This window comes from Sminthopsis crassicaudata, chromosome 3 (genome assembly GCF_048593235.1).
Source record: "Sminthopsis crassicaudata isolate SCR6 chromosome 3, ASM4859323v1, whole genome shotgun sequence".
Classification (NCBI taxonomy): domain Eukaryota; kingdom Metazoa; phylum Chordata; class Mammalia; order Dasyuromorphia; family Dasyuridae; genus Sminthopsis; species Sminthopsis crassicaudata.
In genome coordinates this window covers 472,352,380-472,365,031 of record NC_133619.1, presented here as the reverse complement: position 1 = coordinate 472,365,031, position 12,652 = coordinate 472,352,380, and the positions used below count along the sequence as shown (strand labels likewise).

Here is a 12,652-nt window from a genome sequence, read left to right as displayed (position 1 = left end):
TATGTACATAGTTTTTTGTTTATTTGTTTTTTAGTCATATGTGCATTGAAAACTATAAAATAGGAAGTATTTTGCAGATAAGTTCTTGGACATATTGAGAAGTGTCTCAGAAAGTATAATCTGTTATGTTTACTGATTTTCAAAAGAATCATTTGACTTGATAGATGAAATACAGTTTTGAAAGCTATATTCAAACTAACTCCCATGCATACCGTAATAGGATGATGGAGGAAGAACATTGTAGATCTTGGGAAAGTGCCTGACAAAACTAAAGATAGGAGATAGAGTATTGTATATGAAGAACCAGGAAGAAAACCAGTTTAGCTAATTGTAGAGTGCATGAAAGTGGAAATCTTGGAAAGTTAGTTGGGAACCAGATTATAAAGAACTTTACATGCCAATAGAGGAAACTTTTTTTGATGCAAGAAGTAAAAAGGATTTACTGGAATTTATTGAATAAAGGAGTGATATGGTCAAACTTGTGCTTTTGGTGTATCACCTTAGCAAATTTGTGGAGTAGGAAAGGGATACTGCTAGCAAAAAGTTTTGTTGAGAAATGGTGAAGTTTTGAACTAGGGTGGCCATGAAAGTTGAGGAAAAGGATGGCAGAGAGAGAGATGTGGAGGAAGAATTTACAAGACTTGGTAATTTCTTGGATGTGATGATGAGGGAGAGTAAGAAGCTTTAAGAGGTCAAAAAGGACAAAGTGAGAAAGGCCATTGGATTTAGTAATTAACTGATCACTTTTGACTGGACTTTTCCACTCTGCATTAGCTGACTTCTCCCTCTATCACTCCAGCCCCTTCATCCATTGGTGAATTTCTTCTAGAACCTCCATTTTTGAGCAAGGGCCAAAACCAGTCATGCTTCACTCCCTGGACCATGGTTCAATTGTCTTCTGTTGGATGGGTGCCACAGTGGATAGAGTTCTGAATCTGGAGTCAGGATGACTTTAATTCCAAGGCAAACATACACTATCTGTGTAAATGGGCAAGTTACTAACATCTATTTACCTCAACTTCAACTGTAAAATAATAACAATAGCACCCATTTATCATAGTTTGGGGCAGATCAAATAGATTAACAAGAATAAAATGATTAGTACCAGGTAATACAAATAGCAGATATTTAATAAATGGATTTATTTTTCCTTTGTTCACTTGTTCCTTCTTTCCTTTGCTCCTTCCTTTCTTTTTTCCTTCTCTCTAGACCCCTGCATTTGTATTCCCTTCTCCTCAGAACCTCCATTTAAAAAAATAGCTTTTTAAAAAATTCATGCAAAGATAGTTTTCAACATTCATTCTTGCAAAACCTTGAGCTCCAATTTCTTCTCCCTCTCTTCCCCTTCCTCTAGGCAGCAAATAATCCAATACATGTTAAACATGTACAATTCTTCTATACATATTTCCACATTTATCATGCTGTTCAAGAAAAATCAAATCAAAAAGAAAAAAATGAGGGAAAAAAAGCAAACAACAACAAAACAGGTGAAAATATTATGTTGTGATCTACTTTTAGTCCCTACAGTCCTCTTTCTGGATGCAGATGGCTCTCTATCACAAGTCTGTTAGAATTGGCCTGAATCATATTGTTGAAAAGAACCGTGTCCATCAGAATTGATCATTGTATAATCTTGTTGCTATGTACAAATATATTGTACATAGTTCTATTCACTTCACTCAGCATTAGTTCATGTAAATCTCCCCAGATCTTTCTGAAATCATCCTGCTGATCATTTCTTATGGAACAATAATATTCCATAACATTCATATATAATAACTTATTTAGCCATTCTCCAATGATAGGCATCCACTCAGTTTCCAGTTTCTTACTATTACAGAAAGGGCTGCCACAAAAATTTTTGCACATGTGGGTCCTTTTCCTTCCTTTAAGATTTTTTTGGGATATAAGCTCAGTAGAATGGCTACTGGATCAAATGAAAGTTTGATAGCCCTCTGGGAATAGTTTCAGATTGCTCTCCAGAATGGTTGGATAAGTTCACAACCTCACTCAAAAATGCATTAGTGGCCCAGTTTTCCCATGTCTCCAATATTTATCATCTCTGTCATTTTAGCCAATCTGAATGGTGTGAGGTGGTACCTCAAAGTTGTTTTAATTTGCTTTTTTCAGAATCTCCATTATGAAAAAAAGACCCAGACTCACCATCCTTCATTCACCAGACTTTGAGCCACCATGCTCCTGCACAGGTATCTTTTTTAGTTTAGTTTTCTTTAATGAATGGTCTTTCCCCTTTAGAGTATATAAGTTTGTTGAGGAGAGGTTTATCTTTGGGTTTTGCTTGTATTTATATCTCTGCTGCTTAGTACAGTGTTTGGTAACCTAATAATTGCTTATAAATATTCATTGATGACTTCAGAGAGAACTTTGGAAAGAGAAATTTCAGTTGAGTTATGAATTCAGAAAACATACTTCATAGTATAGAGAAGTAAGAAGAGAGGAAGTGGAAGCCACAAGTGTAGATATATTGTCAATCTAAATGGGGAACAAAGTTTAAAATCACAGGTTTGGACCACATCATATGTTACTGTGTATATAATTATACACAAGCATATATAATCTGGGTGAGTGGGCTTCTAGATGCTATTTCTTGGAGCATGGACAGATATTCTCTGTCTATTACCTACCAACTTGGGGTGGGGGTGAGGAACTGTTGGGACTGGACATGTCTAATTCATTGCTGAAGGGCTTGCACTAAAATGAAATGAAGAGTAATCCTCTTATTGGTTGCCAAATGAGAAGAGTTGGTGGTAACTTCAAGGATTGTGCAAAAGTAAGATACAGGCCTTTTTAAGGATTTCCTTCTGTCTGTAAAGTATACAATTTGGAAATACTGTGTACAGTTGAGTTGGAGGCACCTGCTCTATCTCCTATTGGCTTCTATGAAGCATTGACTACATAAACACTGACTCTTTGTAATTATTCTTTCCTGTTTTAAGGTAATTGAATGTCTTGTGGTGGTTGTATTCAAGACTGGTTATAACCTTGTGAGTTCTGAAAAGCCCAAAGATCTTTTGTCTCTATCGTAGTAGTGGCAAAATTAGAGAGAAAGGTCACTGCAAAGATCAAGATTGTCTGTTTGAGTAGTGCCAAGGTGAAGGGTGAAAAACCTAATTAGGATTATTGCCCAATTGCTTTACTTTTAAGTCCCTGATGAGGCTTAAAATATTTGCCTTCTCACCAACTACAGATATAGAGATAAGTTAAATTTCTTAATGCTGTCTAATCATTCTATAAATGCATACTATGATTCTTTCCATGTTTAGATTTTGAATACCACTTTTTCCTATTTGCCTTTTTTTAGGCAGACTTAAGCCAAAAAAGAAATATTGTCCCCAGGTCTCTGGAGTGGAGAATTAATGATCAAATAAGTGTGGCAATAGAGCCTAATTGCTGTAATTAGGGGAATACTTCCCCAGCACACAACTGGTTTTATCAAAGGAAAAATCTGGGCACAGGATAAAGAATGGCACAAAACTCCAATCTTATAAGTTATGACAATGGTACTTCTTTGTTAGATATCTATATACTTATGTCCATACATCTATAACTTCTATATCTATTCTACCTATAGTTATGTGGCAAACATAAGCCTATGATCTAATTAAACACGATTGATATGCTATAAATATCTACAAAATACACACTTGGGTATGTTATGTATATATGCACAGATAGTCTTTTTTGCTGTATCATTTTCCAAAGTCTGCTCATTGACTTCTCACCATCCTTTAAGGATACAATCTATTCATGTGTAAAGAATTTTCATAAAGATTTTATAGATATGACAAATTAAACATGACCTGATAACTCAATATCATGATATTGTAACCAGTTTAAATTGTCATTAGCTGACTTGATATTGACCTGTTTGACAGCCAATCAATATAATTTCTAAAAAAAATTACTAATTCTCTTTTATAGTTATTTAAATTGCTTATTCTCTTTCTTTTATCTTAGGCTTTCTTATAACATTCTTTTGTTTAAGTCTATTTTCCTTCTGTTTCATACCCTTTTTCAGAATGGAATATATGATTCACTTATGAAGTTACAACTTATAGATGTTTTAATTATTAGACTAGTCCTTTTATAGTTTTATCCTTTCAAGAAAACAAAATATTTTTCAACTTAAAAAATATTCTGGCTGTATACTGATATAATGAATTTATATATTCTTAGTTTAATGCACCATAAATTTGTTAAACCTTAAATTGTATGACTTTTTTTTTTGTGCTCATCAGAATGCAAATTAGCCATATTTATTGTTATATTTGCACTTTAAAAGATTCCTTCCATTCATTAAAACTATCAATAATAATATAGTATGTCTGCTTGAAATATTGTAATATCCACTATCATAGAAATAAATTGAGATGCATTATATGTTGAGATTTACTTAATTTTTGTTCCAAATATATGGCTCTAAAGGTCAATGAAGACTAAGAAAATAAAAATTTTGTACTTTTTAAAAATATTAAAATTATAATTCGAATTACAATTTCAAGCAAAATTATGACAGATTTGTTGAATTACAGAAGATATGATTGGAGAATAGAGAAAATGTGTTTATCGTATAAAAATTTAAGGTGTTCTTTATCCTGGTTACTTAGTGGATCAAAACAAATGTTGCCAGTTATGTTTTGTGCAAAATATAAAAGCTGAGTGATAAAATGGTACTTCTACTCATTGAAATGCCTTTTTTAAAAGGAAAGGTCTCCTTCAAGTGGCATTTCAATAACACATAAGCAATTTCAAATTGATTTTAATCAGCCTACACTTGTTAAAGGAAAATTACAAGGCAAAGATATGTAGATTAGCTGCTGTTAAAGGAACTATGATACATTTTCCTCTGATTTAAGAGAAGAAGGAAATATCATGAAAGAACCACTTAAATAATTTCTAGCTTTAAAGTACATAATTATAAAGCAAAAGAGTAGAAATGCATGAGGCATATACATATGATGAGACCATCCCTTGGCTTTACCAGATGGAAGACAAAATTTGATATGTAATTTTTAACATTTTTATTTTGCATTCTTAACTTGAAGTTATATATGAATTAAAAACAGTAGCTTATAAAATAGTTCATGCTATTTATTAATAAAATTTAGTCAACATCCTTTTCCCTCACAACTAGAAAAACTGAGCTCTATTGCTGTTCCATTAGCAATGTAATCTTAAGTCAACTATTTAGCAGTAGTTTAGTCTTCTATAAAATGAGAATGGTTTTAAATGTCCTTCCTACAGCTAAAACTTACCATATTTGCATGAAGGGCAAGTGATAACACATGCACTCTTAAAGTAACTTCTTAAAACAAATTCTCCTGGGATTGGAAACACTCAGACACTGCCCCATATCCTAAAGTGAGAAATCATGGCACTTGAGGAATCTTCAGAGCTACACTTGAGAGCTCCCCATCTTAAAATTAGATTCTTGTTAAGTAGTTACAAAACTTAAATGTTTATACACTGCTAAAAGGACTGCACAGTGCTGTTGGGCTCTGTAAGTTTTATCAGTTTAAAACTGAGCTCTGATTTCCTCCATCCTCAACCCTGGTGAGTGAAGTGATTCATGTAAAAAGAAACTACCAAGAAATTGTAAATTGCTATAAAAGTATATTGTAAAATATTTAAAAGTATATTATTGTTCACACTTACATTACTTGAAAATAACAAAACTATATTTTTGTAAAAAATATTTTATAATTCAGATTTTTTTACTATATCAAATAAGTAAGCTGTTACATAGCAAAATAAATTTTGTTCATAAAAATATATTATTTTAAAATAATAGTGTCAATTACATTACAAAAGAAATTATTTACTTTAGAAAACATTTTACTCACTAGCAATTTACAAGTACCATTTATATTAAATAGTTGATATGCTAATTACAAATTATTATTTATTAAATCAGATTACCTAGGAAAATCTACTAGGCAACACATTTTAAGCTTAATTTGAATTACTTATTTGTATTTGAAATAAAATTGCATTCATTTCTAGAAAAATATTCCAGAATTCACATTTTTCACTAATTTAAACTAGCCTTTACCAAGTTACTAAGTAAATATGTTTGTGTGTATGAGATTTTATTTTATGTAGGTAGTCATGTGACAAAATAAATCACTCAGCCTCAGTTGTCCTTTATTTCCTCACCAATGAAATGAAGAGATTTTACTAGCTAGAAGCAGCATGAGTATAGTGGAACAAACATACTCAGATGGTACTAAGGAGGCCTGGGTTCTAATTCTTGTCTGGTATTACCTTGGTTAGGTAAATTTGGATAAGTTTATCTCTCTAAAAACCAATTTCCTCATTTGAAAAATCAGGTCAATGTCATAGGATGTAATGTAGCTTGCAAGGCACTCTAAAGGGATAGGAGAATCCAGATTCTGAGTCTATGTCACAATGAATCAGCATAAATTTTTAATGATAGCTTTATATATATAATTTCATATTTAATATTTCAAGGGGAAATACTATTAGCATTGACTTTTTTTCCCCTTGTTTAAGCATCACTTCTAGTCTGTGGAATATATAGGTTTTGTTGTTAAAGTTTGGGGAAATGCTAGATTAAGTAATCTAGCTCAAGGAGCTCAAATATTTTAGGATTCTGTTCCTTTTGTTCAGATATCTCTGATACAGGTGAAAATATCAAGGATGCAGGTATCACTTTCCTTAGGAAATAGAGCTTAAGCTCAAAGCATCTGTTGTTCTTGGTACCTAAATCCTCAGGCCTCTTATAGCAGTCCTTGCAGCAAAATTTCCCCAAAGATACACTAACCTAGGGGCCAGGCAGGGCCACTCCAGAATAGCAGATCTCTATACCGACACTACTCATCTCTGAAGAGATTTCACTTGCCTTTCTCCCTCCCTCCCTCCCTCCCTCCCTCCTTTCCTTCCTTCCTTCCTTCCTTCCTTCCTTCCTTCCTTCCTTCCTTCCTTCCTTCCTTCCTTCCTTCCTTCCTTCCTTCCTTCCTTCCTTCCTTCCTTCCTTCCTTCCTTCCTTCCTTCCTTCCTTCCTTCCTTCCTTCCTTCTTCTTTTCCATTCCCCCCTCCCTATTTCTATAACCATTCTAGAATAGGACTGCTTTTAGTTCACCATTATTTCTGCTGCAAATAGATAACTTCAAAGTAAGAGAGAACTTTTTGTCCTTGTTAGCAATATCTAGTAACTTTTCCCTAACCTGCTTTGACTACTTGATTGTGGTAATGAATTTTTAAATGTTTTATTTTCTCCTATTAGATTTTACATTTTATTAGGGAAAGGAATGTGTTTTTATTCCTATTGTGTTCCTGTACATATCTTCAGACTGTATCAGTAAAGTAATAAATTCTATTTGTTGATCAACTACTTGAACCTATGTAATAAGAATGCTTAACTAAAAAGAATTCATTTTTTAATCTTTAGAATGAAAACAAAATAAAAGGATGACAAAGTGTAAAGTAAAAGCCCTAATCAAAACATAGAGCCAATCAATTATATGTTAGTAGTATATTAAATGTTATATTATTTTGTTGAATGAAGTTGATAACTGATTCTACAATTCTTCAAGTTGTATAACTAATATTTATAAAATTCTCTTAGCAGTTATAACTGTGTGTTATAATGAAAAAATAACAGTGTTGCACAAAATATTATTGTATTTCATTTTCAAATGATTCATGGAGCTTAGTGTATTTATTCGATTAGAACCGCATGATGGCAGCCTTGCTTTCAACTGTATTTTCTATTATTACAAATTGCCTTTTAGAATCATTTTATGAATTTTTATTTCCTTTTATTTTTTCAATAAGAAATATCCATGGATATGAATATGTAATGAACTCCATCTTTTATGGTTAGCATCTGAAGAGATGAGAAACAAACATGAATCCAGGTATATAAAATTTTTTCCTAGTAGGTGCCTTACCTACTGTAGATATTCTTTTATCTATGTTATGTTTCTACTACAAGGGAAAGACTTGTGATTGCTTTTCTTTTTAATCTTATACTTATATTCACATGTTGAACCAGAATTGGAGATATTTTTCCATTTTTTGTTCCCTGGCAGCAGGTAATTTTTCCCCCGATCATTAGCTATTGAATAGGTGCTATGTGTTGTTTTAGAAAAATATACTGTCTTTTTGCAGTATTTGAGCTACAATTTTACATATATACACATATAAATATGCACACATATAAAACTATATGAAAAATAAATATAAAGAGAATACATATTAATTCCAAATAGCTAAATATAAGGTAGTTTGAGAGGAAAACAACTAGCAATTGGAGGAATGAGAAGAGGCTTAAGCAAGAAAGCAGTGCTTGAACTGCATCTTCTCCCCTCCCCCTTTTTATAAAGAAGTTGCCCAAGGTCAAGTGACTGAAGCAGGACTTGAACTCATTTTCTCCTGACAACAGGGCTGGTATTTTATCCATTTCATGACTTAGCTACTCCTTTGAATTGCAGTTTGAAAAAAGAGGGATTCTATGAAGCATTGGTGAGGAATTGTTACAGAGACAGGAGATGGAGAACTGCACGAAGAAAAGAGGGAATGCTAGCTTAAAGCTCTAATTTGCAAGCTTGATTTGGACTGGTCTTCTGAAAGTTTAAGTTTAATATTAGATAAAAATGAAACATTACAGATCATTTAACCAGGAAAAGGTCAGCAAGAAGTGATTTATTTATCAGTTGTATTGAAAGCATATTCACAAGCATGCCCTAACACTTGGCTTGCAGAGACTTTGTGTCCACCCTAACTTCCATATGGAAATAGGTCCCAGTGACTCATCTTGGCCTTGAAATATTCACCAAATTTGAAGAGCCTAAATTCTCTGTGGGGTAAACCTCAATTCCCTTAGGACACTAGAAAACTTCTTCAGCATAGCCAGAATGCCTTTAGGAAGCAATTATCAATGGAGACCCATTTGATAGTTGGTTCCCTTTTCCAACTATCAAACCCCAGTGACAACTTCTTTGTCCTTTAGAGAAAGAGCTAGACCTACCTACCTGAGCGGAAGGAAGTAAAAGAAGATTTTAGAGAAGTAATATCTATAAATTTGGGCATGGGTTAGAAAAGACCCTTAAAACAACAGAGATGAGCTAAAGATCAGAATGTTGGCGTAAACTACCACCCTGACTCTTTGCCTCCAATCTCTATTGTGAGGCCACTTAACCTCTACTCAGAAATCTGGGATCTATTTGGCTACAAAATATTCACAACCAAAATGTCCATAGCTTTATAGCTTGCTATTTTTAGCTTTCCATCTTATCTCATACTGACTAGTTGCTTCATTTAAAGTCATTGTGATTTTGTGTGTATGTGTGTGGGGGGAAGATGTACTGTGATTATGCTCTCACCTGGGATTTAAGTTCCCTAGTAACTGATTTTCTGTTTTATTTCTCTATGCCTGAGTAACAGCTATGGTTCCTATCCTGGCACCCCCATTCCTTCAGGACTTCCTGCTCAGCCCTTCCAGAATTAAAGTTACACCTCTTGAATCCAGTTTTCATTGATTATGTCCACACTGTTGGCTGATGCCACCAACCTGCTTAACCTAGAACTCTGCTCATTGCATACCTATGGATTTCCCTATTATCATGTATTATCACCCCATTGCTAGGTCAACTGTTTGTTGGACCTCACTTTTTCTTTCATCATAAAACTACAAGCACGTTGAATATTAAGGACTTATTTGATGAAGTTCATGGGTTTTCAACAGAGTATGTCAAGTGAGATCCTAGGCCACTGAAATATGTTTGTGTATATATATCTCTTTGATAAATTTCTTACTTATCATGACTTGTACCATGATGAAGAATATGTTGTAGTATTTCAACTTTATTTTGGGATTTCGATAATTCTAGAACAATGTTGTTTGTCATTATTTCAACACATTTGTTAGTTTATCATTCCCTCAATAGAAACAACCTTTTCAGGCCAACAAAAAGTTAAAAAAAAAAATCTCTGAAGCACTTTTAGGTGAATGTTTTAAAATTAGATGAAGTTGCCCATGTCTTGAAATTAGATGAAGTTGCCCCTGTCTTGAAGGCTCACTTGAACTTCTAACATCAAGTTTGATATAATCTTGAATAAAATAGTAAATTTCCTCGGGAAAAATTACCCTTTTCTATTTTTTGATGTCCTAGTTTTTGTGCTGTCTTGCCCATAATAATTTTTTCTTAACAATGATTAGTAGCTGTTTTTAATGAGTTTCTCTGTTCTTCCAACCCTAAGGAACCTCCACTGCATTAAAGAAGACTCAGTAACCCTCCCATTGCCATGGTTCTCTGAATGTTTTTGCTTGTTTCCTAGGGATTAATTAGTTTTTTGTTTGTTTTTTAACAGCAATAATTTGTCAATTTTTGATGTTTTTTTCACTTTTAATTAAACTTTCCTTTGCACTTTAGTTGATTGTTCCTGTTGTATTGTGGGCTTGAATGATCCTTGAAAATTGTGACTTCAGTATACTAATTGTACTGCAATAAAATGTGCATATTGCAAAACACAATTACTATAGTATTCTCGGGTTTAATAAACTCAAAGACTCCAGTTTCTGGGATAATAACTCACTATTTGACAAAAAAATTCTGGGAAAATTGGAAAATATTATGGCAGAGACTAGGCATTGACCAACACCTAACACCTATACCAAGAAAAGATTGAAATGGGTTCCTGATTTAAACATAAAGTGTGATACTACAAGCAAATTAGGAGAGTAAGGAATAGTCTATTTCTCAGATCTGTGGAGAATAAAGAAATTTATGACTAAAGAAGAACTAGAGAACATTATAAAATACAAAATGGATAATTTTGATTAAACTAAAAGGGTTTTATGCAGGTAAAACCAATGCAGCCAAGATTATAAGGAAAGCAGAAAACTGGGAAATTTTTTTTACATCCAAGGGTTCTGATAAAAGCCTCATTTCTAAAATTTATAGAAAATTGACTCAAATTTATAAGAATACAAGCTATTTTCCAATTGATAAATGGTCAAAGATATTGAACAGACAATTTTAAGATGAAGAAATTAAAGCCATTTCTAGGGGGGGAGGAGCCAAGATGGTGGAGAAGACACAAGCACGTCATTCTAAGCTCCTCTTCTATCCTCACTACTAATTACCAAATTCAGCCTTAGAAATAATGCTTGATTGGCAAAATCCATGAATATTGGGAGTACAACAAATTACCAAACTAAGTCCTGATTGGCAGGAACAGGCCAGTGCAGGCAGGGAGGTGAACACTGAGGTTAGCATACTAAGCAGAAGAAAGAGGGAGTGGTCTCTGTGGGTGGAGATTTTGCAGGGAGGACTCTACCACAGATTGATTGCTCTGCTCTGGTTGCAAAGCAGTAGATCAGCAGAGAAGTTACAAAAAGGCCAAAGGTAGAATATACTCCAAAAACTGCCAGAATCTGACAGGACCCACCCAGCATTGGAAGTGACTCAGCACAGACCACAGCAAAGTTGTGCAGCCCCATTCTGCAGCTTGGAGCTTTTGCCCAGGGCAGTCACAAATCTGCATAGCAGGGGGCTCTGCCCAGGGCACTCCTGCAGCTCAGTTGCTCTTAGCAGCCTGTTTACAGGACAGCTACTGTCCATATATCTATCCCTGCTCTGCAGAGGGAACTGGTAACCTCCTTGCCCTGAAGCAGACCCTAAGGGCTTTTTTAAGCCAAGCCAAAAAAAAAAAAAAAAAAGCCAAGCCTATGCTAACCATATATAGCTTCTATACAGAAAGAGAACAGGTTTTCAACCCTGAGGAGACTAATAACAGACAGTCTTCAGACAAAACCCCAAAGGAGGATGTAACCTGGTTCCCATCACACAAGGCTCTCCTAGAAGAAATTATAAAAGATCTTAAAAGAGAGCTAGGAGAAAAACGGGGATAGAAAATAGAAATTCTGCAAGAGAATACAGGAAAGGCATATAATTCATTTAAAGAAAAATTTGATAAAGTGGAAAAAGAAAACAACTTCCTGAAATGTGAATTGGAAAAGGTAAAAAACTCCCAGGGAAACAGAATTTGTGAATTGGAAAAAGAAAATAACTCATTAAAAAAATAGTGAAATGGAAAAAAATTCCATAGAGCAAAACAACGTATTTAACTTAATTGGATATATACAAAAAGAAGTAAAAAAAAAAAAAAAGCTAATGAAGAAAGTAACTCATTAAAAATCAGTCAAGCAAAACCAAAAAAATGAAAAAGTAGAAAAAATGTTAAATATATACTTGGAAAAGCAACAAACCTAGAAAATAGATCTAAGAGAGATGATCTGAGGATTATTGGACTTCCTTAAAATAGTGATAAAAAAAAGAGCCTAGACACTATTTTACAGGAAATCATCAAAGAGAACTGCCCAGATGTAATAGAATCAGAAGGTAAAAAGGTATTGAAAGAATTCATTGAACACCTTCTGAAAAATACCCTAAAAAAAAAAAACAAAAAACAAACAAACAAAAAAAAAACTCCAAGAAATATTGTGGCTAAATTTCAGAACTATCAGACTAAGGGAAAAATATTTAAAGCAGCCAGAAAAAAACAATTCAAATACCTAGTAACCACAATAAGGATCACTCAGAATCTAGCTGCTTCCATATTAAAGGATCAAAGGACCTGGAATCTGATATTCCAAAAGGCAAAA

At 33.6% G+C, this 12,652-nt stretch overlaps 1 protein-coding gene and 1 long non-coding RNA gene across 5 annotated transcripts in view; one reads left to right on the top strand and one right to left on the bottom strand.

Annotated features, from left to right (window-relative positions):
* The window catches only part of STARD13 (StAR related lipid transfer domain containing 13), a 683,440-nt gene that overhangs the window by 504,724 nt on the left and 166,064 nt on the right, over nt 1-12,652 (bottom strand).
* The window catches only part of LOC141563005 (uncharacterized), a 116,823-nt gene that overhangs the window by 3,383 nt on the left and 100,788 nt on the right, over nt 1-12,652 (top strand). For 3 of the 4 annotated variants that reach the window (XR_012488300.1, XR_012488299.1, XR_012488302.1), the window contains exon 2: nt 2,131-2,207. This is a non-coding gene — a long non-coding RNA (uncharacterized LOC141563005). Of the gene's footprint in view, nt 1-2,130; nt 2,208-7,818; nt 7,902-9,429; nt 11,514-12,652 lie in introns of those variants that run through there. The other variant, XR_012488298.1, reaches the window with a different exon arrangement.